The following is a 27,879-nucleotide window of genomic DNA, read 5'->3' as shown; positions in this document are numbered from 1 at the left end:
GCTTTCAAACTGTGGTGTTGGAGAAGATGCTTGAGAGTCCCTTGGACTGCAAGGAGATCCAACCAGTCCATCCTAAAGGAAATCAGTCCTGAATATACATTGGAAGGACTGATGCTGAAGCTGAAACTCCAATACTTTGGCCACCTGATGCGAAGAACTGACTCATCGGAAAAGACCCTGATGCTGGGAAGATTGAAGGCAGGAGGAGAAGCGGATGACAGAGGATGAGATGGTTGGATGGCATCACCAACTCAGTGGACATGAATCTGAGCAAGCTCTGGGAGTTGGTGATGGACAGGGAAGCCTGGCGTGCTGCAATCCATGGGGTCACAAAGAGTCGGACACAACTGTGAGATTGAACTGAAGAACATCCTTGGGATAAAGATGGTGCTTAGGTGTCTGCACTGTTTTTCTGTTTGGCCTCTGTGGGATCATGGAACCATTGAATTTTAGATCCTCTGATAGGCTTACCCTTTTTTTGAGGTTTCTATGTTTATAGCTGAGAGAAATGAGGCCAAGAGGTTTACTTGCCCAGGTCACAAAGCTAGTTAGTGTGAGAAAGAAGCCTAGACTCCAAATCAGCAAAAACTTCATAGCCAAGAACAAACTTTCTAGTATCCTGAAAGCTGCTCTGAGCTAAAAAAACAAAAACAAAAACCAGTGTTGATGTTTGGAAGAAACCAACAAAATTCTGTAAGCAATTATCCTTCAATTAAAAAATAAATTAATAAAAGAAAGATAAGACTCCCAGTGAGCTGTGCAAATCTTCCTCCACACTCCTCATCTGCAGGGAAGAGACCAAGCCAGGACTGAGTGGCTCTGAAAACAACTGTGTCTGAAGTGAGTGCGTGTTCAGCCATATCCAACTCTTTGTAACTCCATGGACTGTAGTCTGCCAGGCTCCTCTGTCCATGGGATTCTCCAGGCAAGAACACTGGAGTGGGTTGCCATTTCTTACTCCAAGGGGTCTTAGAAGCATGTCTGGAGACAGTCAGTCCAGTTGCTCAGTCGTGTCCGACTCTTTGAGACCACATGGACTGTAGCACGCCAGGCTTCCCTGTCCATCACCAACTCCCAGAGCTTGCTCAGATTCATGTCCACTGAGTTGGTGATGCCATCCAACCATCTCATCCTCTGTCATCCCCTTCTCCTCCTGCCTTCAATCTTTCCCAGCATCAGGGTCTTTTCCAATGAGTCAGTTCTTTGCATCAGGTGGCCAAAGTATTGGAGCTTCACCTTCAGCATCAGTCCTTCCAGTGAATATTCAAGACTAATCTCCTTTAGGATTGACAGGTTGGATCTCCTTGCAATCCAAGGGACTCTTAAGAGTCTTCTCCAACACTACAGTTTGAAAGCATCAGTTCTTTGGTGTTCAGCTTTCTTTATGTCCAACTCTCACATCCATACATGACTACTGGAAAAACCATAGCTTTGACTAGACAGACCTTTGTTGGCTAAGTAATGTCTTTGCTTTTTAATATGCTGTCTAGGTTGGTCATAGCTTTTCTTCCAAGGAGAAATTGTCTTTTTAAGTTCATGGCTGCAATCACCATCTGCAGTGATTTTGGAGCCCAGAAAAGTAAAGTCTGTCACTGTTTCCATTGGTTCCCCATCTATCTGCCATGAAGTGATGGGACCAGATGCCATGATCTTCATTTTTTGAATGTTGAGTTTTAAGCCAGCTTTTTCACTCTCCTCTTTTACTTTCATCAAGAGGCTCTTTAGTTCTTCACTTTCTGCCATAAGGGTGATGTCATCTGTGTATGTGAGGTTATTGATATTTCTCCTGGAAATCTTGATTCCAGCTTGTGCTTCATCCAGCCCAGCATTTTGCATGATGTACTCTGCATGTAAGTTAAATAAGCAGGGTGACAGTATACAGCCTTAACATTCTCCTTTCCCAATTTGGAACCAGTCTGTTATATTTGGGGGAGGAAAAAAATGTTTTTTTACAAGCCCTTCATTAAAATTTCCTTGGAAAGAGATACTAAAGTTTTTAGCAAGCAACAGATGGTAAAGAGAATTTAATTGTACATTAACCACCATTAGTAATTTAAGATGTGGAAAATGTCATTGATAATCTCTTGTTTGAAAAATCTTCCTGTAATACTTCATTTTATTGAAAGTAAGAAATATTTACAAGGTTTTTATATAGGTTCATTCAAAGTTTATAGCACTCTTCTCAGCTTTGCTCCAGAGGTCTCGTGTCCTGAAGTGCAGGCTGTAGAAGCTATAGGGAGGTATTCTGCCTAAAATAAGGACAGTTGACAGAAAATCTTGAGTTACCAGAGTGAGTTTGAAAATTACTCTGCTCCTATAGGCAACTGCCAGTGTTTTGAGTAGGCAGTGAAGGGATTAAAGCAATATTTTAGGAAAATTTAATCTGCCTCAGTCTGTAGGATGAATTAGGTGGGGAGGGAGAGAAACTAGAAGAGGGTGGTCTGGAGACACAGCTACAAGTGAGGAGTGGTTTTCTGCTATTAAGAGAATCCCCTGGCCATCAAGTGGTTAGGACTTCATTGCCGAGAGCATGAGTTCAATCCCTGGTCAGGGAACTAAGATCCCACATGCTGCACATTGCCACCAGAAAAAAAATAGACCCCGCATATCATAATGATGATGAGGACAGGCTTTCGAATTAAATACAGCCTCCTTCAGATCCAAGCTGTTTCCCTTGCAAATCACGTGACCTTGAATAAATTGCTTAACCTAATGCTTCAGTTTCCATGTATAAAATTGGGTAATAAAACCTCTCTCACAGGCTTATTATGAGAATATGAGAATGTGCTCTAAAAACCAGAGCATCGTACTTGGAACATGGTATACCCTTAAATAAACTGGAACTTTGTCTTATTGCTATAGTGTTATTTATGATATTATGTAAAAGCTTAGAAAATTCTGTTAATAGTGACAACAATAACAACAAAAATATTCCCCAAAGGCACCAGCCGACAATCTCTTTTTTTCACATCTGGTCCTTCTCAGAAGGAAGCACAGATTCATATCGGTCTCTCGTGGTTACTGCTAACCACAGCCCCCTCAAATTAAACATGGACTCTTCTACTACCAATAGCCCAGTCCTCCCTGACTCTGCAAGTTTGTCTGGGAAAGACTGCGGCAGGTAGAGAGCACCCCGTGAGCGGGGGTCAGGCCTGGAGCCCAGACTCCCGGGAGCTCCCGGCAGAACCCTTCCTGTGCAGTGGTGCTTGCTAGCAAGACTCAAACAGGGCTTCAGGGCTGGGCTGCAAAGCTGGGCAAGAAGGATGTAACCTTTGCAGGTGGCACATCCATTGTCTTCCTGAATCTCAGCAGAGTGGATGCAGCACCGGAGTCAACCACAGCAGCTGCGTGTCAGCCATCCCATCAGCAAAGACCCTTCCCAAAGCTGAAGGGGATAACCCTGTCTATTTCCAGCCACTGGTCAGTTTTCTGAGTGCCAGGCTGTCAGATAAAAGCAGGGGAATCAACTGAGAATCCGCATATGATTAACTCATTGAAACCTAAAAATCTAGACCTTTAGGAACCTAAAGCAATGTTTTCTGGGTAAATATTCACTCAAAGTGATTCAAGTTTGCATTTATTTGTTTAGTTCTGTTTTTTTTAAAGCTTGTTAGAAAACCTGTAATGTCTTACCAGAAATGCCTGCAGAGCCAGTGGAGGCACTGTCGGGCCCCTGGACATGTAGAAAATTCGCTTTTTGGGCAAGAGGAATACCTGGGCCTGATGACCTCAGAACTTGGTTCACACAGTTTGTCTTAAAGGGGACTCTGGACAGTCACCCTACGTCGGCTCCCCGCAGAAATCCCCCAGACAGGACGTAGCCTCTTTTGTGGAGTAACATGCTGGCTTTCTCAAATAATGGTTGGTGGATGCCAGGCGTTATCTGTGCTGTGACTACAATAGGAATCTGTAGGATGGAATCAAGCATTCTTTCAGTCAACAATCACACATTTAGTACAAACTGACTGCTGGAAAGGCCCAGAGAATGCAGGAATGCAACTGCAGTCTTTGCTCCTTCCCAGGGCTCAGTCTGTAAAGACAGAGACAGATAACTGCAGTAGGAGAGTGAGCCGTACGAGGGCACAGGGCCGGTGGCTGCAGATACAGGCCAGAAGCCTCTGTTCTTCTCTCCCTTTTTTGTTTAAGTGAAAGTGAAAGTTGCTCAGTCGTGTCCGACTCTTTGCGACCCCATGGACCATACAGTCCATGGAATTCTCTAGGCCAGAATCCTGGACTGGGTAGCCTTTCCCTTCTCCAGGGGATCTTCCCAACCAAGGGATTGAACCCAGGTCTCCTGCACTGCAGGCGGATTCTTTACCAGCTGAGCCACAAGGAAAGCCCCCCAGTAAACTCTTTGAGCCTCAGTTTCCTCATTTGTGAAATGGTAATGCGATACCTAATTGGCCAAGTTACATTGAGTTCTGAGACGTGTCAAGATATGGCAAGTAACTACCATCTGTCATTTACCATGGTTATTTTAACAAAGCGGTATGACAAGACTATACTGTCACCCTGCTTATTTAACTTATATACAGAGTACATCATGATAAATGCTGGGCTGGATGAAGCACAAGCTTCAGTCAAGATTGCCAGGAGAAATATCAATAACCTTAGATATGCAGATGATACCACTCTAATGGCAGAAAGCAAAGAAGAAGTAAATGACTCTCTCTTGATGAGAGTCAAAGAGGAAAATGAAAAAGCTGGCTTAAAACTCAACATTCAAAAAATGAAGATCATGTTATCCAATCCCATCACTTCATGACAAATAGAAGGGGAAAAAGTGGAAGCAGTGACAGATTTTCTTGGGCTCCAAAATCACTGCATATGGAGATTGCAGCCATGAAATTAAAAGACAATTGCTCCTTGGAAGAAAAGCTATGACCAACCTTCAGTTCAGTTCAGTCGCTCAGTTGTGTCTGACTCTGTGACCCCATGAACTGCAGCACGCCAGGCCTCCCTGTCCATCACCAACTCCCGGAGTCCACCCAAACCCATGTCCATCAAGTCAATGATGCCATCCAGCCATCTCATCCTCTGTTGTCCCCTTCTCCTGCTCTCAATCTTTCCCAGCATCAGGGTCTTTTCCAGTGAGTCAGCTCTTCACATCAGGTGGCCAAAGTATTGGAGCTTCAGCTTCAATGTCAGTCCTTCCAATGAACACCCAGGACTGATCTTCTTTAGGATGGACTGGTTGGATCTCCATACAGTCCAAGGGACCCTCAAGAGTCTTCTCCAGCACCACAGTTCAAAAGCATGAATTCTTCGGCACTCAGCTTTCTTTATAGTCCAACTCTCACATCCATACATGACCACTAGAAAAACCATAGCCTTGACTAGACGGACCTTTGTTGGCAAAGTAATGTCTCTCCTTTTTAATATGCTGTCTAGGTTGGTCATAACTTTCCTTCCAAGGAGTAAGCATCTTTTAATATTTCATGGCTGCAGTCACCATCTGCAGTGATTTTGGAGCCCAGAAAAATAAAGTCAGCCACTGTTTCCACTGTTTCCCCATCTAGCTGCCATCAAGTAATGGGACCAGATGCCATGATCTTAGTTTTCTGAATGTTGAGCTTTAAGCCAACTTTTTCACTCTCCTCTTTCACTTTCATTAAGAGGCTCTTTAGGTCTTCTTCACTTTCTGCCATAAGGGTGGTGTCATCCGCATATCTGAGGTTGTTGATATTTCTCCCGGCAATCTTGATTCCAGCTTGTGTTTCTTCCAGCCCAGTATTTCTCATGATGTACTCTGCATATAAGTTAAATAAGCAGGGTGACAATATACAGCCTTGACGGACTCCTTTTCCTATTTAGAACCAGTCTGTTGTTCCATGTCCAGTTCTAACTGTTGCTTCCTGACCTGCATACAGGTTTCTCAAGAGGCAGGTCAGGTGGTCTGGTATGCCCATCTCTTTCAGAATTTTCCACAGTTTATTGTGATCCATACAGTCAAAGGCTTTGGCATAGTCAATAAAGCAGAAATAGATGTTTTTCTGGAACTCTCTTGCTTTTTCGATGATCCAGCAGATGTTGGCAATTTGATCTCTGGTTCCTCTGCCTTTTCTAAAGCCAGCTTGAACATCTGGAAGTTCACGGTTCACGTATTGCTAAAGCCTAGCTTGGATAATTCTAAGCATTACTTTACTAGCGTGTGAGATGAGTGCTATTGTGTGGTAGTCTGAGCATTCTTTGGCATTGCCTTTCTTTGGGATTGGAATGAAAACTGACCTTTTCCAGTCCTGTGGCCACTGCTGAATTTTCCAAATTGGCTGGCATATTGAGTGCAGCACTTTCACAGCATCATCTTTCAGGATTTGAAATAGCTCAACTGGAATTTCATCACCTCCACTAGCTTTGTTAATAGTGATGCTTTCTAAGGCCCACTTGACTTCACATTCCAGGATGTCTGCCTCTAGGTGAGTGATCACACCATCGTGATTATCTGGGTCATGAAGATCTTTTTTGTACTGTTCTTGTGTGTATTTTTGCCACCTCTTCTTAATATCTTCTGCTTCTGTTAGGTCCATACCATTTCTGTCCTTTATTGAGCCCATCTTTGCATGAAATGTTCCCTTGGTATCTCTAATTTTCTTGAAGAGATCTCTGGTCTTTCCCATTCTATTGTTTTCCTCTATTTCTTTGCATTGATCACTGAGGAAGGCTTTCTTATCTCTCCTTGCTATTCTTTGGAACTCTGCATTCAAATGGGCATATCTTTCCTTTTCTCCTTTGCTTTTCTCGTCCGTCTTTTCACAGCTATTTGTAAGGCCTCCTCAGACAGCCATTTTGCTTTTTTGCATTTATTTTTCTTGGAGATGGTCTTGATTCCTATCTCCTGATCAACCTAGACAGCGTATTAAGAAGCAGAGACATTACTTTGCCGACATAGGTCCATCTAGTCAAAGCTATGGTTTTTCCAGTAGTCATGTATGGAAGTGAGAGTTGGACTGAGCACCAAAGAATTAATGCTTTCAAACTGTGGTGTTGGAGAAGACGCTTGAGAGTCCCTTGGACTGCAAGGAGATCCAACCAGTCCATCCTAAAGGAAATCAGTCCTGAATATTCATTGGAAGGACTGATGCTGAAGCTGAAACTCCAATACTTTGTCTACCTGATGAAGAGAGCCAACTCCTTAGAAAAGACCCTGATGCTGGGAAAGATTGAAGGCAGAAGAAGAGGGTGACAGAGGATGAGATGGTTGGATGGCACCATCGACTCAGTGGACATGTTGCTGTTCAGTCGCTCAGTCGTGTCCTATTCTTTGTGACCCCATAGACTGCAGCATACTAGGCTTCCCTGTCCTTCACTATCTCCTGGAGTTTGCTCAAACAATGGTGAAGTACAGGGAAGCCTGGTGTGCTGCAATCCATGGGGTCACAAAGAATTGGACACGACTGAGCAACTGACACGGAGAAGGCAATGGCACCCCACTCCAGTACTCTTGCCTGGGAAACCCCATGGTCGGAGGAACCTGGTAGGCTACAGCCCATGGGGTTGCGAAGAGTCAGACACGACTGAGCGACTTCACTTTCACTTTTCACTTTCATGCACTGGAGAAGGAAATTGCAACCCACTCCAGTATTCTTGCCTGGAGAATCCCAGGGACGAAGGAGCCTGGTGGGCTGCCGTCTATGGGGTCGCACAGAGTTGGACACGACTAAAGCGACTTAGCAGCAGCAGAGCAACTGACAAGAATTTTAATGATAGTGGAATGGATGGAGGCTCCATAGAGGGGGGAGGGCTCAGAGGAACCAGAAGGGCTTAGTAGAGAAGGTAGCATTTGGAATGACTCTCAGATGAGATTTTAATCATCTCTGGTTCCTGGGCCTCTATGAAGTTCAGGTTATAGGCCTTGGAGTTTGTCCAGAGCATCTGAAATTGTCTTCTAAACTTCATGTTGTCTGCATATCTAGTTTTGGAGGGGCAGAGGACCCATAGTTTGCAAATTACTCTTAAATGGGTTAATGACCATCTCAAAACATTAAGAACCACCATGCTGATATAGAAGTATAACTAGAAGTTCGCCAGGTAGGCAACGTTAGAAAAGCCATTTCAAGCAGAACAATCAGTTCACAGAAAGCACAGACGTGAAGAGGAAGTAAAGTGGCTCCGTGGGTGTTCAGGCCCCAGACACCCACGCTCAGAAGGGTCTTGCTGTCAGTTTAATACTTGGTTGTCACTGCCTTGAACTTCTTTCTTGGTTTTTTTTGTGCCACGCCATATGCGAGATCTTAGTTCCCTAACCAGGGATTGAACCCAAGCCCCCTGCAGTGGAAACAATGATCTTAACCATTTAACTGCCAGGAAAGTCTAGAATTCCTGATTTTTTGACAAAAAGCCCAGTGTTTTCATTTTGCACTGAGCCTCAAATATTATATAGCCAGTCCTGAGAGGAAACATGATATTTTCAAAGAATTCCCAATGGATGGCGTGCGTAAGGGTAGGAGGTAAGAATAGCCACATGAAGGAGCTACTATTCCAGCCAAGAGGCTTAAAAATTGTTAGAAGTGTAGAGACACGGGAGGATTTAAAAGGAAATTAGCGTGGCATTTTACTGTGGAAAAGGTCATTCTGGTGGCTTATAGAGGCAGAACTCGGGGGACTGACAACTTAGACTGAAATCAGGAGGCAGCTACCACAGCAGGTCAGGTCATCTACAAGAGGGCTTGAATTGGACGATGGTCATAGGAAAGAGGGGGAGGGCTACTAGGTCAGGAGGTGGGGCCCAGTGGGACTCAGAGGCAACTGGATTGGGTTTAATGGAGGAGACCAGCATGACTGCTATGAACCTCACTTCAGGAGTGGAATTTGAAAGAAAATTTATTCTGTGTGGGAACATATCAGGGCTTCCCTGGTAGCTCAGCTGATAGAGAGTCTGCCTGCAATGCAGGAGACCCCAGTTCAATCCCTGCATCGGGAAGATCCCCTGGAGAAGGGATAGACTACCCACTCCAGTATTCTTGGGCTTCCCTGGTGGCTCAGCTGGTAAAGAATCCGCCTGCAATGGGGGAGACCTGGGTTTGATCCTGGGTTGGGAAGATCCCCTGGAGAAGGGATAGACTACCCACTCCAGTCTTCTTGGGCTTCCCTGGTGGCTCAGCTGGTAAAGAATCCGCCTGCAATGGGGGAGACCTGGGTTTGATCCTGGGTTGGGAAGATCCCCTGGAGAAGGGAAAGGCTACCCACTCCAGGATTCTAGCCTGGAGAATTCCGTGGACTGTATAGTCCATGGGGTCGCAAAGAGTTGGACACGACTGAGCAACTTTCACTTTCACTTTGTCCTGTGTGGGCCCGTCAGGTCCTCCCCACCTCCTCCAGGCTCACCGGAGCCCAGGCAGCTGTGAACTCCAGGTTCCTGCCATGGTTCCCCCTCTGCCGACCACCCCTGCACACTAGGCAGTGAGTGTCTGGTCTCATCACTTCCCTCCTCAAAACCATCCAGGGGCTTCCACTGTCCCTGGAATAAAATGTGAAGCCGTCCCTTATGTCATTCTAAGGCCTGTGAGCTCTGGACGCTCACCCACCTCTCCAGACATGTCCACCACCTGTCCCCTCATCCAGCTCCAGCCACAGGGGCCTTCTCACCCCACAGACACACCAGGCTCTTCTTGTCCCAGGACGCTGGTGACTGTTCCTCCTGCTGAGAACGTTCTCCCCCGTGGATCTACAACGTGGCTGCTTCCTTCCCAGCATCACATCTCCCCCTCGTAGTCATTAATACCGAAAATTATTCTATGTATGTATTTGTTTGCACACTTACTGTCTCCCCGCACCCCAAAGAATGTAAGTTCCTGGCAGGCAGGGGTTCTCTTGCTTTGTTCCTGGGCTGACACTGTTGGGCACAGGGCAGGCTGGAGGTGAATATGTGCTGGCTGGTGGCTGTGAGGAACAGAGAGGGGGCAGGTGGTCCGGGTGAAGCAGGAATCTGGCTTGAAAGTAGCCGTGGGACTATGTGAAGTCCTTGCAAGAGTGTATTCAGGTGTCACGTGTAATTAAAGATGAGTAAATGAACAGGTGCCGCAGTGGGAAACTAGGAAAATATTGCAGCCAAAATATGGTGAATCACACAACTTTAGAATTGGAAAGAACCTTAAAGATGGAGTCACAATGGTCCCACCAGACAGATTAGCGAGGGAGTCTCCTCTGGAAAGGCAAGCGACACGGCCTGTTTAGGCTGACGGTTGGCATTCCAGCCAAGGCAGGGATCCTGTCTGTCTTGCTTTGATATTTTTTTAAATTCTTTTTTGGAAGATAACTGCTTTATAATATTGTGCTCGTTTCTGCCATACGCCAACATGAATCAGCACAGGTACACATATATCCCCTTCCTCCTGAACCCCCCTCCCATCTCCCTCCCCATCTCACCCCTCTAGGTTGTCACAGAGCACTGGGTTGAGCTCCCTGTGTCACACAGCAAATCCCCACTGGCTCTCCAGTTTACATATAGTAGAGTATATGTTTCCATGCTACTCTCTAAGTTCACCCCACCCTCTCCCTCCCATGCTGGGTCCACAAGTCTGACCTCTAGGTCTGCTTCTGCACTGCTGTTCTGCAAACAGGTTCATCAGAACCATCTTTGATTTCGAACTTTTGTGGAAGCCCAGTAATCGTCTTAGGAATTAGCTGCGCTATTCAAGATTTCTCTCCACTCCTTCTGAAAGACTACAGTGATCTGTTGTTCTCGGGAAATAATGGGGGGAGCTGGCCCTCCCATTGGCCTCCGTCCTCCCAGCATCAGGAGATGGTGTGTGGACGGCTGCTTTGTCAGGGCTGGCCACGGAGGCTTATCCCTACCCGAAATCCGTGGGGTTGAGGTACAGCCTGTCTCAGCTCCCAGTGACTATTCCTTGTGATGGCTCAGGTTGGCCGTCAGAACCACATGAAGCGAGGAGGTACTGCAGCAGATTTTTCATTCATTACATCGCTTTTTCTTTTCTTTTTTGGCCGCATTGCGCAGCTTGTGGGGTCTTAGTTTCCTGAGCAGGGATCCAATCCCAAGTCCACAGCAGTGGAAGTGCTGAGTTCTAACCACTGGACCACCAGGGAAGTCCCTCCGTGGCTTTGTCATGATGCAAGAAGTGAGGCCTGCACAAGGAGAGATCTGCTTGTTTTGTAAAGCGTCTAGACCTGACCCAGAACATGGAGCTAGAATGTCCCATGTGGCACCCAGCCAACAGGAAGCCTGGGCTCTCCAGACATGTGACTGTCCCCTCTGGCTCTCTCTCAGCAGCAGAGGGTTTGCTCAGAGGTTCTTGACCTCAGGCCTAAGGTCGGAGCTGCCAAACAGAGGCATTTTCCTGGGAGCCTTGGGAAGGAGCACAATTCAGACTTGACTGTGGAACAGTCAGGCCGAGAGATCCTCCCTAGCTGCACACGCCCCAACCCAAAGCTGTCATGACCTCAGCAGTGTCATGGAGGTGGTAGCTGTCACTCTGTGAAAATGCTAGCATCCTGGAAAGGCCACATACTGATGGAACCACTCAGCAATCCATGCGTGCGCTTTTGCAGACATCAATAACGAAGCATCCGTTGTGTGTCCGGCCCACTGCTGGACACTGGGGCACAGGTGGCTAGAAGCTTTGGCTAAGTGACTCTTCCTCTCTAAACCAATTCTGAAACCTCAAAACAATTCTCCATCAAGGCTTATTACACAGAAGCCCTTTTGCTAATTTCTTGGTACACACTGGCTTCTCGCAACCCATTCTCTTCCAAGATTCCTCTTTCTTCTTCTTGGACATGTCCTCCATTCATTCTCTCAGAGAGGGCTTGTAGGTCATAAAACATCTTTGTTTTGGCAGGTCCAAAGATGTCCTTATTTTCCTTCTAATATTGAAGAGGAGACTGAGAAAAAGAGTCTAAGATCAAAGGTAACTTCCTCAGCACTTGGCTCTACTCTTCATTATCTCCTGATAGGCCAGGTGGCTGATAAGGCATCTAGTCCTCATTCCTTTGTGGGTAATCTGTCATCCTCTGGTAGCTTTGGGATTTCCTCTTTATTCCTAATTACTACGTGTCCAGATGTGGAGACTTTTGTGTTTTTATTCTTCTCAAGACTCAAAGAGTTTCTTCAATATGAACATGTGTTCTGGGACATACTGTGGTCTTTTTCTTTGTTTTTTTTGGTTAAGAAGTGGATTTATTCAGATTCAGAGAGAAGCACACGCCACAGACAGAGGACCATCGCAGAGGGCGAGTGCAGCCCCGAAATTTCGCGTGGTTAGCTTTTATAGGCTGGGTAATTTCATATGCTAATAAATGGGAGGGTTATTCCAACTATTCTTGGGAAGGGGCGGGGATTTCCAGGATCTGGGCCACCGCCCACTCCTTGGTGTTTTAACAGGGCAGTGGAACTGTCAGGGCACCTCTGCTGTGTCGTTTCACTTGCTGATTGACGATCAAGGTCTAGTCTTGTCTGCCAACTTGGTCCCATTTGATTCTAATCAGTTTATGTTGTGTCCTTGAGCTATGTCCTTCTTTCAAAAGTTGTGCCCTGCCCCTTTCCCTCCTGTTAACATTCCCCCCTCAGAGATTTTACTCCCATATTCTTATGGGAAGCAGAAGGGCAAAGGTCCATCTTCTGTAATTGCTTCAAGGCTGAGTAGGGGCGTTGACCCTGCCTATCAGGGAGTAAAAATGTCTGGATATCTGATCTAGGGGCCCCAGGAGCAGGGAAGCTCCTTGTTTTAGTCCACATGGGCTGAAATCCCTACACAACCATCAGTTTGATGTAGAACTGTTGTAACTGTTTCCTTCGTCTTCCTCTGTATCTTCTTGATGACGAAGCATTTTTGTACCAGCACCAGTGTACAGAAATATCTATAAATGACAAAAGACTCAAAAGACATGGTCAAACATTTGATCACAGTGTATGATAAAGTTTGGTTACAATAACCAGAATTACAGATGATCACGTTTAACATAACATACCAAATAACCCTAGTTAAATATTTCTCTTTGAGATATCTCAGGAGCCCTCTAAAACATCCCAAAGTTAGTTTTTAGTTAGATAAGATCATAAGTCACTGGGAGACAATACTTATTCCCTAACCTAAAGATTTTTTTCCCTAAAGATTCCAAAAGCAAATACAATTCACTTACAGGCAAAGAAACTCACCTCAATCTGTTTGTCAAAACCAGCATTTCAAGAATACTTTGGAAGGAGAAACCAAATCCAGTCTTGTCTTCAGTACAATTCAATCACTCAGTCATGTCACACTCTTTGTGACCCCATGGACTGCAGCACACGAGGCTTCCGTATCCATCCCAGAGCTTGCTCATGTCCATTGAGTCGGTGATACCGTTCCACCATCTCATCCTCTGTTGTCCCCTTCTCCTCCTGCTTTCAGTCTTTCCCAGCATCAAAGTCTTTTCCAATGAGTCAGTTCTTTGCACCAGGTGGCCAAAGTATTGCAGTTTGAGCTTCAGCATCAGTCCTTCCAATGAATATTCAGGACTGATTTCCTTTAGGATGGACTGGTTGGATCTCCTTGCAGTCCAAGGGACTCTCAAGAGTCTTCTCCAACACCACAGTTCAAAAGCATCAATTCTTTGTTGCTCAGCTTTCTTTATAGTCCACTCTCACCTCCACACATGACTAGATTTTAGATGTTATCCCTTCCAAGGGAGTCTCCCACCCAGTTGTTAGTGCCCAAATTTGTCGCAAAGAAACGGCACAAAAACATCCCCAGTGGTGTTGATGACTAGCTGGAGGTGGTTTAGCTATAAGTTGGGAATAAAGGGTCGACACTTACAAGGGTTAGAGGGAGGGGAATAAAAGCAATCTTCTGTGGCTAACAGGAGAAGCAGAGCAGAAATGAACACGAACAAAAAAAAATGTGGGAGGAAAACCTCAGAGCCAAAGAAAAATGTATAATTTTGTCCTAGACCTGCTGTTGGACGTGCATAAGCGTACAGGATTGACCTGCCAGTCACAAATAAGCAGACAATGGCAGAGCGTTTTCCTCAGTATACCTGGCTCCCCGTGTCCCAGGGGCCTCTTCAGGACCAAGACCTGACTCTAAACCTTTTCTTACCTTATCACCGGCCCTTTGTGGTTGCCAGCTGAAACCGTTGCCACAGATTGGGACTCGAACCCATGTGCTGGGACTCGATCCCACCCAAAACCCAGTTTGGAACTCAAACCTGCGTGGCTGGGACTCCAGTTCATTTCAGTTCAGTCGCTCAGTTGTGTCTGACTCTTTGCGACCCCATGGACTACAGCATGCCAGGCCTCCCTGGGACTCAAACCCAGCCCAAACCCAAGGTGCCTGGTTTCAGGACCTAATGTAGCTTGGGTTCTTGATGTCTCATTGCAGAAAGAATTCAGTGAGAGACGAAGTGGTAGGTAAGAAGCGGGTTTATTCAGATGCAGAGAGAAGCACACTGCGCGGATAGAGGGTGGGCCGTCGCAGAGGCGAGCGCGGCCTGTGGTCTGTCTTCTTTCATTCCCACCTCTCCGTTCTCTCCTGGGATTCCTGTTTAAGGAACGCTAGAGCTTGTGTGTCCTTCCTCCAGGGTTCTTACCCGGCATATAATGTCTGCTCTTATGTTTGCTGTGATCTGAGAGAATACTTGAATAAAATCTTCCATGTTTACTTTTCAGCCCTTATCTTTTATTTATCCTACCTACTGACTTTTAAATTTGTATTTTTTTTAATTTCAAAGATATTTAATTGGTCTTCTTTTTAATGATATTTTTTATAACTTGTTTTTGTTTATTGGGTGTGATTCCAACTTTTCACAGACTGATGATATTAAATATACTTGTACTCAAGTCCTCTTTCTTTGGTGTCAACTGTTTCCTGGGGTTGAAGGTCTTCTATCTGTTGTGTAATTTTTTCTTTTTATGTGTTGATGTTCCTCAAAAGTTCAGTGACTGGCGCTAGTATTTTCAGAGTGTTTAATCACTCAGTCGTGTCCGATTCTTTGTGACTCCATGGACTGTAGCCCTCCAGGCTCCTCTGTCAATGGAATTCTCCAGGCAAGAATACTGGAGTGGGTAGCCATTTGCTTCTCCAGGGGATCTTCCTGACCCAGGGATTGAACCCGGGTGTCCTATATCACAGGTGGATTCTTTACCATCTGAGCCACCAGGGGAGTCCAGTGATTTTGGAGGAGGGTCTTGTCTTCAGCAGACTAAGCTTCCCTTACCCCCAGATTGTCCTGGATGGGCAGGCACTTCTTGCTTTAAACTCAGCAGCTTCCCTCTGTAGTCATAGGGGTTCCTGGCCATCACCTCAGTGGAATACGATAGCCTCCTGTCTCCTTTCCTTATTGTAGGGATCATCATAGCTTTTGGTCGCAAATATTCACTTTCTCACCAACAGTGACCATATACTTACTGATTTTTTACGTCTTTTCCCATCATTTCTATGGATGTGAAGCAGAAAGAGATTTCAGCGTGCGACAAGCCACCTTCTCGAAACGGAGTCTGTCATGGGGTTTGGGTTTTTTTCATCATTGACTTTTCAGCTTGAAGAGGAAATGATCAGATATGTGTTTGAGAAAAATTATTCAGTTGGCGGTGATGAAGGACTTGAGATAAGCATAAAGTCCTCAAACTGGAAGTTATGTCAACAGCCTGTGCCGGCGGGACTGGAGGGAACAGACTCAACATCTATAGAAATGACAGAACCGGGAACCTGGTTGGGAGATGAGGGTGAGGGAGGTGTTTTGTGATAAATGTCAGGTTTCAGACTTGGCCCAAAAGGTAAACAGCGACGGCATCCTCTGAGAAAGATTTTTAGAAGGAAAAAGCGATGATGAGACGTGAGTTCAGTGTTTGCCATATTAAGTTTGAATTTGAGGTATCTATAGCTTAGCCATCTGTAAGTGTCTAATTGGCAGTTGGAAGTAAGGGTCTGAGCCCAAGATTGGAATCTGGGAATCTGTACGTAGATAATAATCGAAATCCTCAATATGGCGTCCATCAGGGAGGGAGAAGGTGTAGACTGACAAGAGGACGTAGGAGAAAACCTTTTTTAAAAAAATATTGATTGATTGATTGATTTTTGGCTGTGCTGGATCTTCCCAGATCAGGGATGGAACTCATGCCTCCTGCACCAGCAGACAGATTCGTAACCACTGAGCCCCCAGGGGAAGCCTAGGAGAGAATCTGGGTCACACCAACATTCAGCGTGTGAGTCAAAGAAGAGAAGGCATAAAGGCATAAAGAGAAGGTGTAGGGACCGGGAAGTGATACTGAAGAAGTCAAGGAAGAAGGGGATAAGGGAGGCGGCGACCACAGTGTCAGGGAAGCAGAGAACAGTAGTTTGATAAGGATTGAAATGATGACATTTGGCAACATTTGACATTTGGCAACAAGAGCAGTTGTAGTGCATTTGGGAGAGTAAAGCCGAATTTCCGTGGACTAACTAGGAAATGGAAGGTGAAAACGGGGAAGACTAGAGAACGCAGGTCAACCATGACCTCCTCCTTCTAGAGGCCTTTCAGACCACACACCACTGTCATATCGCTCTTTTTATTATTATCATTATCTTTCATCATCAACTTTTTAAATGTGTGTGTTTGCCCATTTGTTGTCTGGCTTTCACCTGACCTCCAACAAGAATAGAAATTTCTCAATATGAGAACCTGAGCCTAACACACTGCTGTAACCCCTGCTTCTGGAGCTATATCTGGTCATAGTAGGTGCTTAACAAACATTTGTTTAGTGAAGACAAGGTCTGCTGTGAAGAATGAGTTTGGGGAAAAGGTAGAAAAGGAAAGGAGTGGGAGAAGGCTTTGGACAACCTTTGAAAGGGGCAAGGGTGGCAGTGGGCAAAGGAGAGTGAAAGGGGCCTGTATCACCCAGTGGTGCTGAGGGCCCGACTGGAGCTGACCCTCAGTTTGGCAGTGAATCCATTTGCTTTCCTCTTTTTGATTTCTTTTTCTCCCGCAGGGCTCAAGAGTCCTGGAATAAGAGTGAAAAAACAGGTGGCCCCTCTTTCTTCATTTGTAAGATGCAAGTGTTACAGTAAATAACGTTTAAGGTCCTTCCAACTTTAAAAATCTGTGACAATTCAAATATACTCAGAAAGCTAGATGTTAAAGAACTCTTTTGTTAGATGAATAATCACTTATTCCTTATCTGTTCTCCTGAGGTTCTGAGTTTTACACATTCAGTTTCCTCAATAGACTCTCCCTTTATACTTGTGGGTATATTTTCCCCCAGCTTTACTGAGGTATAATTGACAATTTTCAATTGTATAAATTTAAGATGTACAATTTGATGACTTAATATATACATGTGAAAAGTCATCACAATCAAGATAATTAACATATCCATCACTGCACAGTTACCATTTCCTTCCTTCCTTTCTTTCTAAATTTTGTGATAATTAACTTCAGCTCTATACTCTTAATTTCAATTAATATAACGATCTTGCACACACAGGGTTGTACATGGGTATACTTTTTAAATGCTTTCCCATGGCTTCTGAGAGTAGGTGCGCTTTCTTATAGCGACGTATTTTCAGCTGGATTTGGCATGTTAGTCTGTCAGTCGTGTCTGACTCTGCGACCCCACGGACTGTAGCTCGCCCAGCTACTCTGTCCATGGAATTTCCCAGGCAAGCATACAGGAGTGGGTTGCCATGTCCTTCATGGCATTGGCATACGTGGATTTTCCTCATCCATGGATTTGGCACGGGGACACTTCATTTCTCCCCACATGGTGTAAAGTCCTGAAGGGCCCACTCTGGGTTTGAACAGTTCTCCTCCAGCGTCCGCGGTGAGGACACGAGCAGTGGCCTCTCGGATGACTGACACTCGGTGAAGAAGCTCCTCATTCAGACTCCGTCAGCAGAGGCGGTCCAGGGGGGCAGGGGCCCAGGGTGCGGCTGTGCTGTGCGAATGAAGGTGCCCGCAGGCCAGAGGACTTGGCACAGGGGACGTGTGCAGCCTGAGCAATGAGATTTAACGGGGCTCCTGGAGAACAGCCTGAGTCAGGCTCCTGAGTTAGAGGGAATGTTCACTCAAACCACCAGGCAAACGCGTGTCAGCCCATCGGGCAGAACCCTGCTATTTCTCAGTGTTACTGTGCACCTCTGTGTGTGTGTGTGTGTGTGTGTGTGTTTACATAATACAGATGTACATCAGGCATTCTCATGTCTTCCATTGATTCATTCACTAAATATCTATTAGACATCTACAATATATAAGAGACTGTGGTGCATAGGATCGCAGAGTCGTTCACGACTCAGTGACTTAGCACACGGGCATGTGTTAAGGGCTAAGGAGAATACGAATGAATTTCATGCACATCCTTCTTTCAAAAAACAAAACGAATAGGAGGAAGAAAGATGCACTCCAGTGACCAGAATCCGGAGCAGGTCATGATATGCTTCGGAAGTTCAAATGAGGGGGAAATTCACCTTTGCTTAGGAGAGGACCTCAAGAAGTACTTCACGGAGGAGGGGGTGTTTGTGTTGGGCCTTAAAGGAGAGAGAAGCTTTCTAAGGGCAGGGATGGAGAGGTGGGAAGGTATTATGGGCTATCAGGGAATGGAAAACCGTTGCATGGAAAAGGGTTGAGGCTTTTCATGAGTGTCATTGTAGAGGGTAAAACTAGGACCAATGATTAAAATCATTAAATTTCAGTTTAATGTCAAACTGTTTCGGCAAGTGAATACTGAGCCCCTTGTGCGCTAGAAGAATTTCTGCAGTGGATGAAGTGTTGGACTGGGTCAGTGTTTTCCACACGGAGAAAAGTATAGGTCCATCTTAAAGGAAGAAAAAATTCTCACACATCACTGGATATTAGTTTATTACAGTATTATTTTAAAATAGTAAACATTAGCCTAGGTATAAACTCATGATTGGAGAAGGAAATGGCAACCCACTCCAGTATTCTTGCCTGGAGAATCCCAGGGACTGGAGAATCCCAGGGACAGAGGAGCCTGGTGGGCTGCCGTCTATGGGGTCGCACAGAGTTGGACACGACTGAAGCGACTTAGCAGCAGCAGCAGCAGCAAACTCATGATTATAAATCTTGTGCTACACTGAAAAAAAGGAAAGGCAAGTAATCTACAAATACAAGTACAAAGCAAATAAAGTCAGGTGAGCAACTTTAATTGAATATCATAGTTGATGTTGTTTTGCTGAAACAAAATTCAACATTGTGTTTTCTTCATACAAGATTATCGTACAAATTGCCTCTGCCTGGTGTGTCCCAGCCACCGCTGTGAGAAGTCATTTTCTCCTGTGGTTCTCTCTGTTCAGACCACTCAGTGTCTATAGAACAGGCCGAGGCACAAGGTCCACTGATGGGGCTGAATCCTTCCCAGATCCAGCCCAGCTCTCCCTGAATTAGCCTGGAAACATGACAGCACCCTTCCTGGAACCAATCAGGCAGGATCCCAGTAGAAGGTAGAGGACACTCCACCTGGATCACCTGAGGAGTGTTTTCTCATGAAGCAACCACTTAAAAGTGTGTGTGTTTGGTGGGAGGACTTCGGGGATGACACAGTACCTGCCAGTAACTAAAGAGGAGCCTGTGGGACCCTGCAACAGGAAGGACACACATAGGACTTCGTTAGTCACTCGGCAGCATTTATTGAGCACCTGCTGTGTGCCAGGCTGTTCTAGCCTCTGCTGCCCAAGATGAGCTTAGACACTTGTTGAGGGAAACAGAGAATAAACTAATAGAGAAGCAAGAAAAGAACATGGAGTGGTAAGTGATTGGGAGAGAAACCAACTAAGGCAGTGGATGGAGTGACTAGGCTGTTTCCGTCCAAGCAGTCATGGAGGACTTCATGGAGGAGGTGGCTGCCAGGCCTAGTTCAGGGGGCGAAGCACTTCAGGAGGAGGGAACAGCCAGGGCAAGGCTGCCTTTGGAGGCGTCCGACCTCTGCCACCTGTGGTCTGTCTCCCCGCTGTCCACCATGTGCTTTCTCCCCTCTCTGCACTGAACTTCTCCAGTTAAATCTGGCCTCGTCGTTCCAGACTAATTTCATGCTTTGTGTTCTGCCGCCCTCAGCACCTCTGTTCCCCTGAACTCTGTCAGGCACCTCACCTCCTCCCCACGTCACCTCCACGCTGGCCAGGCCTGTTCTTGTCTTGAGCTCTGTCTGCTAAGCTTGTAACCACAGAGCATCCTGCCATACCATGGTGGGTATGTGTAACAGTTACGAACACAGTGATTCGGTCCATTTTAAATAATACTGTCAGATTTGATTTCTCTCTTACTGCCGTTCACCGTTACTACTCCGTCTTCCCAATTACTCATCTGTCTGCAAGGCTGCTCTCTCCACCTCCTGCTTGTAATCTGGAAAGTTCCTGCCGCAGGATGGGTTACTCCTGTTCCAGAGGGGAACCAGAAGCAGCTTCTTTGTTTTCTAAGTTGGTCTCTAAGTGTGTATCTTACATGTGGATGAAACACAAAAAGCAAGCCTGACTCTGGGCAATGTCAGCATGAATGCAGAGAAGGTAATAGGTCCTAATGACACTGGATGTTGGGGTTGGGCCAAACTGGGACCATGGGTGAGGAGACCCACAGTGGAAAAGAGGAAGACGTAAGGGAAACAGGACAGGACCACACAGGCGGGGAGAGTGGGAAGACGACGGATCAGCGAAGAGGTTTATAACTTGCTGGAAAAGTCCAAACACCAGTCTCTTTCTGCTCATGCTAATTGCAAGTCCACTGACTCGATGCACATGAGTTTGGGTAAACTCCAGGAGCTGGTGATGGACAGGGAGGCCTGGCATGCTGCAGTCCATGGGTGGGGTCACAAAGAGTCGGACACGACTGAGCGACTGAACCGAACTGAAGAAAAAGAACCTTCAGATCATCTGCCAAGTAGAGTGTGTCATATAGATCTGACTTTCTGGCCCAGGGATAATCAATAGTATTGATAGTCCTCAGAGGCATCTAGAAAGATCATATCTATTTGAACAATGGCATTAAATTACCATATTTGGGCTACACACACACACACACATTTTAATGGCATATCCTGTCCTCCAAGGACCCAGAGAGGAAGGGGGAGGAGGCCCCAGCAGAGAGAAGAGTTCTGTGTTGCGGTTTCTCCTCGTCGGGGGTTCAGAGCCCTGGGGAGGAGCCCAGCTGTGTGGGCAGCCCCCGCAGGCCCTCCCCCAAGCTGGTCTTTCTTCCCTGGCCGCCGGGAGGGCGCACTTCTCCCAGCGGGTCTCAGCACAGACCCGGGCACGCCTGCTGCCTCAAGCTGTCCAGGAACCCGCCCTCAGGCCTCCGTGTCTGCAAGCACTGGCAGCTGACCAAGCACACGCTGACCCTGACAGGGGTCACCAGGAGCCCCTGACCTCCTCACCCTCAGGCAGGCTCCTGGAGTGAGTTTCACCCCTGAGCCAACTTTAGTCCCGGAAAGACTTAGCAGTTCAGTTCAGTTCAGTTCAGTCGCTCAGTCGTGTCCGACTCTTTGCGACCCCATGAACACCAGGCCTCCCTGTTCAGGGGAAGAAAGTGTCTCCTCAGAAAGTGGAATTTGTCTGGAGACCCTTGGTCCCCTCTTAGGGGGTGTCTACTAGAAGTGACAAAGACATCGGCTTCACTGTAGGTGTCTTCACCTCTTCTGAAACGTTGGTGAGACAGAAGCTTACCCTCGTGGGAGTCCACGCTTTGGTGTGAGCGCTCATGGACTCATTTCAGGAAAATGAAAAACGATTTCTACTTACGATTCCCTCACCAGCAACTGTCTCCTTTACAAGAAAATCACTGCATTCTGTTGGGAGTTTTGCTTTTATGGTGAGCCGACACTATAATCACCTTGTCTCAGAGACACCCCCTTCCCTCCCCTCTGTGGACAGTGACAGCAAGGCGCCATGGGGGCCCGCAGGGTCCCGGGAGGGGCTTCCTTTTGGAATTTTCTGCTCATCCTCGACTTCCTATTTTTAACTAAAGGTTCCTTTTATTTTTCCTATCACTACATTCTTATGTGTAGAATTTAGGAAAAAAATATAACTACAATAGACTCAAAAAAGAACATTAAAGTCACCGTTGCTCTGTTCCTAAAGAGAAAACCATTATTCACAGCTTGGCATATCTCTTCATGTTCATTTCTCACTGTGTATATAAACAATTGTTTTATTTACCAAAAAGGAGAAAAGAGTGGTTTGTTCTTATATCAAAAACCTCGGGATTTTTTCACTTATAGCATATGTATATACTGCCATATTAACATTTCTTTTGCACGTTTTTCTATTGATTGCCTGGTATCCCACTCCGTGGAAAAGTCCTGCCTCGTTTAGTCAATCTCTCAGTGTTGAACAGTTGTGATTTTTAAAAAATACGAATGTATTTGGCTGCTCCGGGCCTTAGTGGCAGCACTCCGGATCTTCAGTTGCCATATGAGGGATCTAGTTCCCTGGAGGACGCGAAGGTTTCCTGTGTGTGCAGTTGTGTCCAACCCTTTGCGACCCCATGGACTGTAGCCCACCAGGCTCCTGTGTCCGTGGGATTCTCCAGGCAAGGATACTGCAGCGGGTGGCCATTTCCTCCTCCAGGGGATCTTCCCAACCCAGGGATCGAACCAGCATCTCCTGCATTCGCAGGCAGATTCTTTACCACTGCCCCACCTAGGAAGTGCTTATTCCCTGACCAGGGATCAAACCCAGCCCCCCTGCATTGGGAGGACAGAGTCTTAGCTACTGGACTCCAGGGAAGTCCTGAACATTTTAATTTTTTTTCTAACTGTTCCTGGGTTCAGCTTCTATCTCACTCATCAGCTGTTCAATATCAAACAGGTAACTGTGCCTCAGTTTCCATGTCTGTAAAATGGGGCTAACGTGTAACTCACAGAGTCACTGTAAGACTTCCATGATTTTCTATTAATACATGCGAAGCACCCCAGCTCATGGCAAGCATTTCGTAAGTGTTAGTTATTCTCTTCCCATTAAAAAATAGACATGTAAGAGCACATTATTGGACTTTCCTGGAGGTTCAGTGGTAAAGAATCCGCCTGCCAATGCAGGATATGCAGTTTTGATCCCTGGTTTGAGAAGGTCCCATATGCCTTGAGACAGCTAAGCCTGTGCGTCACCAACTACTAAGTTCTCGTGCTAAAGCCCATGCTGCACAAGAGAAGCCTGTGCACCGCAACTAGAGAGTAGCCCCTGCTTGCTGCCACAGCAGTGAAGACCCAGTGCAGCCAAAAATTAAAAAAATATATATATTTTTTCAAAGAGCACATTATTGAGAATAATATACCTTTACCATATACTTTGCAATTATTTTTGCCTTGTCTTCCTTTTATTTAGAATTTTTCATGATGAAATCGTAAGGAGAGTTTTGACAAGAATAAGGAAGAGTGTTTTTAGAATGACACTATTTCCTCCAGCTGTTACCATGATCAGTGTAATATTGTGTCTCCTGAAGGCCTTGGTCAGGAAAGTGAACTCAAGTCTTCGGGGCTGAAAGGGGCACCTCGCTGGCTGGGGGGTGGGGGTGGGAGGGTGCCCCAGGGTGCCCCTAACCTAAGTGAACTCAGCACAGTGTGAATTTCCTTCTGTTGAATTTCATCTGAGAAGGGAGTATTTATGGGACTTAGTGACTGTCTTCAACTGCTGGAAAGGCGACAGTGTAGAAGGAAGAGGGATGCAGTTGCTTTTCTTGTTCCAAAGGGTAAAGATTGCCAGGAAGTTTGCTTAGACCTAATCTAAGAAGGGACTTTTTAACCCACCCAGGCACCCTGGCATCACTGACTCGATGGATATGAGTTTGAGCAAGCTCTGGGAGTTGGTGATGGACAGGGAAGCCTGACGTGCTGCAGTCCATGGGGTTGCAAAGAGACACGACTGAGGAACTGAACAACCACAACAGGCAACCTGGAGGCATCCTCCTCCTGCCAGACTCCCAGAACCCCCAGGCCCTGCTGAGGCAGTGGGGTTCCCAGGACAGAAGAGGGGAGCCTGGCTTTGCTTTTAGCCATTTGTACATGGCCACATTGTCCCACATTATTATGCCAACAAAGGTCCGACTAGTCAAAGCTGTGGTTTTTCCAGTAGTCATGTATGGATGTGAGAGTTGGACCATAAAGAAAGCTGAGTGCTGAAGAATTGATGCTTTTGAACTGTGGTGTTGGAGAAGGCTCTTGAGAGTCCCTTGGACTGCAAGGAGATCCAGCCAGTCCACCCTAAAGGAAATCAGTCCTGAATATTCATTGGAAGGACTGATGTTGAAGGTGAACTCCACTACTTTGGCCCCCGGATGCGAAGAGCTGACTCATTTGAAAAGACCCTGATGCTGGGAAAGATTGAAGGCGGGAGGAGAAGGGGATGACAGAGTATGAGATAGTTGGATGGCATCACCGATTCAATGGACATGAGTTTGAATAAACTCCGGGGGTTGGTGATGGACAGGGAGGCCTGGTGTGCTGCAGTCCATGGGGTAGCAAAGAGCCAAATATGACTGAGCAACTGAACTGAACTGAACACTGTCCCAAGCTCTTGTCTCCACGAGGCAAGTTTTTCCCATTATTCCAAAAAGCTCCCTTCTTATCACTGTGAAACTCAAGGGTTTCTGTGTTTACCCTCCCCCTCCAAAAAACCACAAAAGACAAGCCAAATAATTTATTTGCAGAGATATTCAGGAAAATTAATTGGAGGAGTTACATCTTCTGTATTTGTACATAGTACATTCTGTGTTAATGTTGACAGAAATCCCAGACCCAGATAGGGTCCTGTTCCTACCTCCAGGGAAGACAAATAGAGGTCACTCCTAAAACCTCACCACTGTGCGCTCTGGGTGGGGTGTCTTTGGCCACCTGATGCAAAGAACTGACTCATTAGAAAAGAGCCTGATGCTGGGAAAGATTGAAGGCGGGAGAAGGGGATAACAGAGGATGAGACGGATGGCATCACCAACTCGTTGGACATGAGTTTGAGCAAGTCCAAATTTTGGTGACGGCTATGAGCCTGTTATTTCTTATTGTGTTCCTGAAAATGTATGCCAAATCAAAGCAGGGGTTACCTTAGATCACATCTTGGGAAGTTTTGACAGAGCTGTCCCTGCTATATGAGAAACGGGGTGATTGGGTTGGAACCCACAAAGGAGGCAATTGGGTCCAGTACTGGAGAGAGGCCTGCAGGGGAGGAAATAGTGAAAACCGTCTCCCACCCCCCACCCCCACCACCAAGAGAGCCCTCCCTCCTTTTCATTATCGAGGCCCTTCTCTCAGCTCCCTTTTCCGTCCTTTTATCTGGTGGTGGAACATTAAAACATAGTTGGGAATCGAGGAAGCAAACAACACTCCTCCAGAGCTTGAGTCCTTGGGGAGCGTCCTACAAACCTAAATTGTCATCCTCTTAACCACAGTCATCGCTATGGCCCCCCAGGGCCTCCCTTCCTCCAGTAAACAAGAGGAATCAAACCAACCCCCAAACGTTTCTTGACTAATCAGAAACACTCCCAGAGAACAGTGTCTGGGAAAAGTCCACCCTCCACCCAGGGCCTCTAGACCCAGCCTGGGGTCTCTACCTCCTCCCCCGCTGCCCCATGTGGCCATCTCGCCCATGGAGAATAATTAGCTGTTGATGAGCACTGGTTGCATCTTCATCAGCTCCATTTCCAAATTCCTATAATTTCCATCTCATCCAATTAGTATATTTTGGCCCATTCTCTTCCAGCAGCCTGGGAAGAGAGGCCTCACCCACACGGAAATAGCAGCCTCATTTCTAAGAAACCAGAAGACACTGCTGTTTGGGTGTTTGGCTCCACCCCATTTTTCCAAGGCCTGAAAAATTAACTTCAGTTAGTCTAATATTCTAGTTCTATACTGAAGTGGATGCGCTCTCGAAAATGAAATTACCTCAGCTCAAGTTTCTGGGAACAGTATTTCGATGGAACTGTAGCATTCTAGTTCTAGTCCAGATGCTGAACAGCACACGCAAGAAGAGGTTTTCACGTCAACCCCCACCCGCACCCAGGCTTGCACTTCAAGAGTCTTCCCACCCAAAGTGTGAGCCGCGCAACTCCGGTCCTGTGAGCTCTTCCCCGGCCGCAGGGCAGGAGTTCCATTCTGTCTCAGTGAGCGTCAGAAGCCTCGGCTCCGTTTAATCCAGTATTTCTCAGACTCGCTTAATGGTGGCCCCTTTGGTGAAGTCAGTGCTCAGCCCACTTCCAAGCACTCAATAAACATCTGTCAGATGAATAAATGAACCTTCCACAAAATACACACTGGGAGAGGCTGCTCTAAACCAGAGCATGAAATAGGACGAGAATGTTTTTTCTTTCTAAAGGGGGGGAGATATTTTCTTGGCTAGGTGACCTGTTGTTGTTCAGTCGCTCAGTCGTGTCCGACTCTTTGAAACCCCGTGGACTGCGGCACGCGAGGCTTCCCTGTCCTTCACCATCTCCCGGAGCTTGCTCAAACTCATGTCCATTGAGTCGGTGATGCCATCCAACTATCTCATCCTCTGTCGTCCCCTTCTCCTCCTGCCTTCAGTCTTTCCCAATAGCGGGGTCTTTTCCAAGGAGTCTGCTTTTCTCATCAGGTGGCCAAAGTATTGGAGCTTCAGCTTCAACATCAGTCCTTCCAATGAATATTCAGGGTTGATTTCCTTTAGGATGGACTGGTTGGATCTCCTTGCAGTCCAAGGGACTCTCAAGAGTCTTCTCCAGCACCACAGTTCGAAGGCATCAATTCTTCGGTGCTCAGCCTTTCTTATTGTCCAGCTTTCACATCCATACATGACTACTGGAAAAACCATAGCTTTGACTAGACGGACCTTTGTAGGCAAAGTGATGTCTCTGCTTTTTAATATGCTGTCTAGGTTTGTTATTTCTTGTCTTCCAGGGTGGCCTATTACCACCCCTTCAAATCACACCCTAGGCGGATGTGTACCCCAAGTCAGCCCTGGTTATCACAGGCTCCCCTCCACTAGTGTGGAAACTCCTCGATGGATGAGACCAGCTTTTCGTCCTTACTCCTCTGTTTCTAGCATGAAACAGAGGGCCTGGTGGCTAGTAGGTGCTCTTAAGAAATTAATAATTCAGCTAATTACTGCTTGCTGTGTGCTGTGCTGTGCTAAGTCTCTTCAGTCGTGTCTGACTCTGTGTGACCCTATAGACTGTAGCCCACCAGGCTCCTCTGTCCATGGGAGTCTCAGGCAAGAATCCTGAAGTGGGTTGCCATGTCCTTCTCCAGGGGATCTTCCCAACCCAGGGATCGAAACTGTGCCTCTAAAGTCTCCTGCAGGAAATAAATAAATTAACAAGTAAATATCACCCTTAATACCAGAGAGTCTCGCAGCTAAGAGGGAATATCTTCTAAGGAATCCTCAGAAGTCATCTCTTCCGGCCCTTATTCTATAGTTGAAGGAACTGAGACCCCTAGAGATTTGAGTGGCTTGCCCAAAGTCATGCCCAGAATTAGTCATGAGGGTGCTTTATTACTACTCTTCCCAAAATAATACCTAGCCCTGGGGTACTTATCCAGCCAGCATGGCTTGTTTTCAGCTATGCACTAATACTATACTATATCGTAAAGCAGCTTCTTCAGCTAAGCAAATACGGTATGTAGGCACCATTGTTATCCCATAATTATAATACCAACAACCATATTATAAATACATGTATAATAGTATTAGCTCCAAGCACAGAAATGTTCAAATGTCTGAAGGATTTTTAATCTTGGTAGAATTGCCTAACAACCAGATTATGCTGGGGGTTTTCCCTTCAGTATTTCTTACATTTTATGAGAGCTTCCCTGACACACAATTTTTTTTTTGGCTCCCCATTAAGTTCTCTGAAAGCTCAGAAGAAATCACATCTATTCCCTTATGAAATTGGCTTATTCTCCAGGGAACAGTGGGAGGTTTGTTTTGCTAAAAGAAGGATGAATGATCCTCCACAAACTTCTGGCATTTTGCTGGTAAAAACTGAAGAGGGATAATTGGTTTGGCCACT

The sequence above is a fragment of the Giraffa tippelskirchi genome, chromosome 10, assembly GCF_054371585.1.
Source record: "Giraffa tippelskirchi isolate mGirTip1 chromosome 10, T2T-mGirTip1v1.2.pri, whole genome shotgun sequence".
Lineage (NCBI taxonomy): Eukaryota > Metazoa > Chordata > Mammalia > Artiodactyla > Giraffidae > Giraffa > Giraffa tippelskirchi.
Note: the sequence above shows the minus strand (reverse complement) of the source record.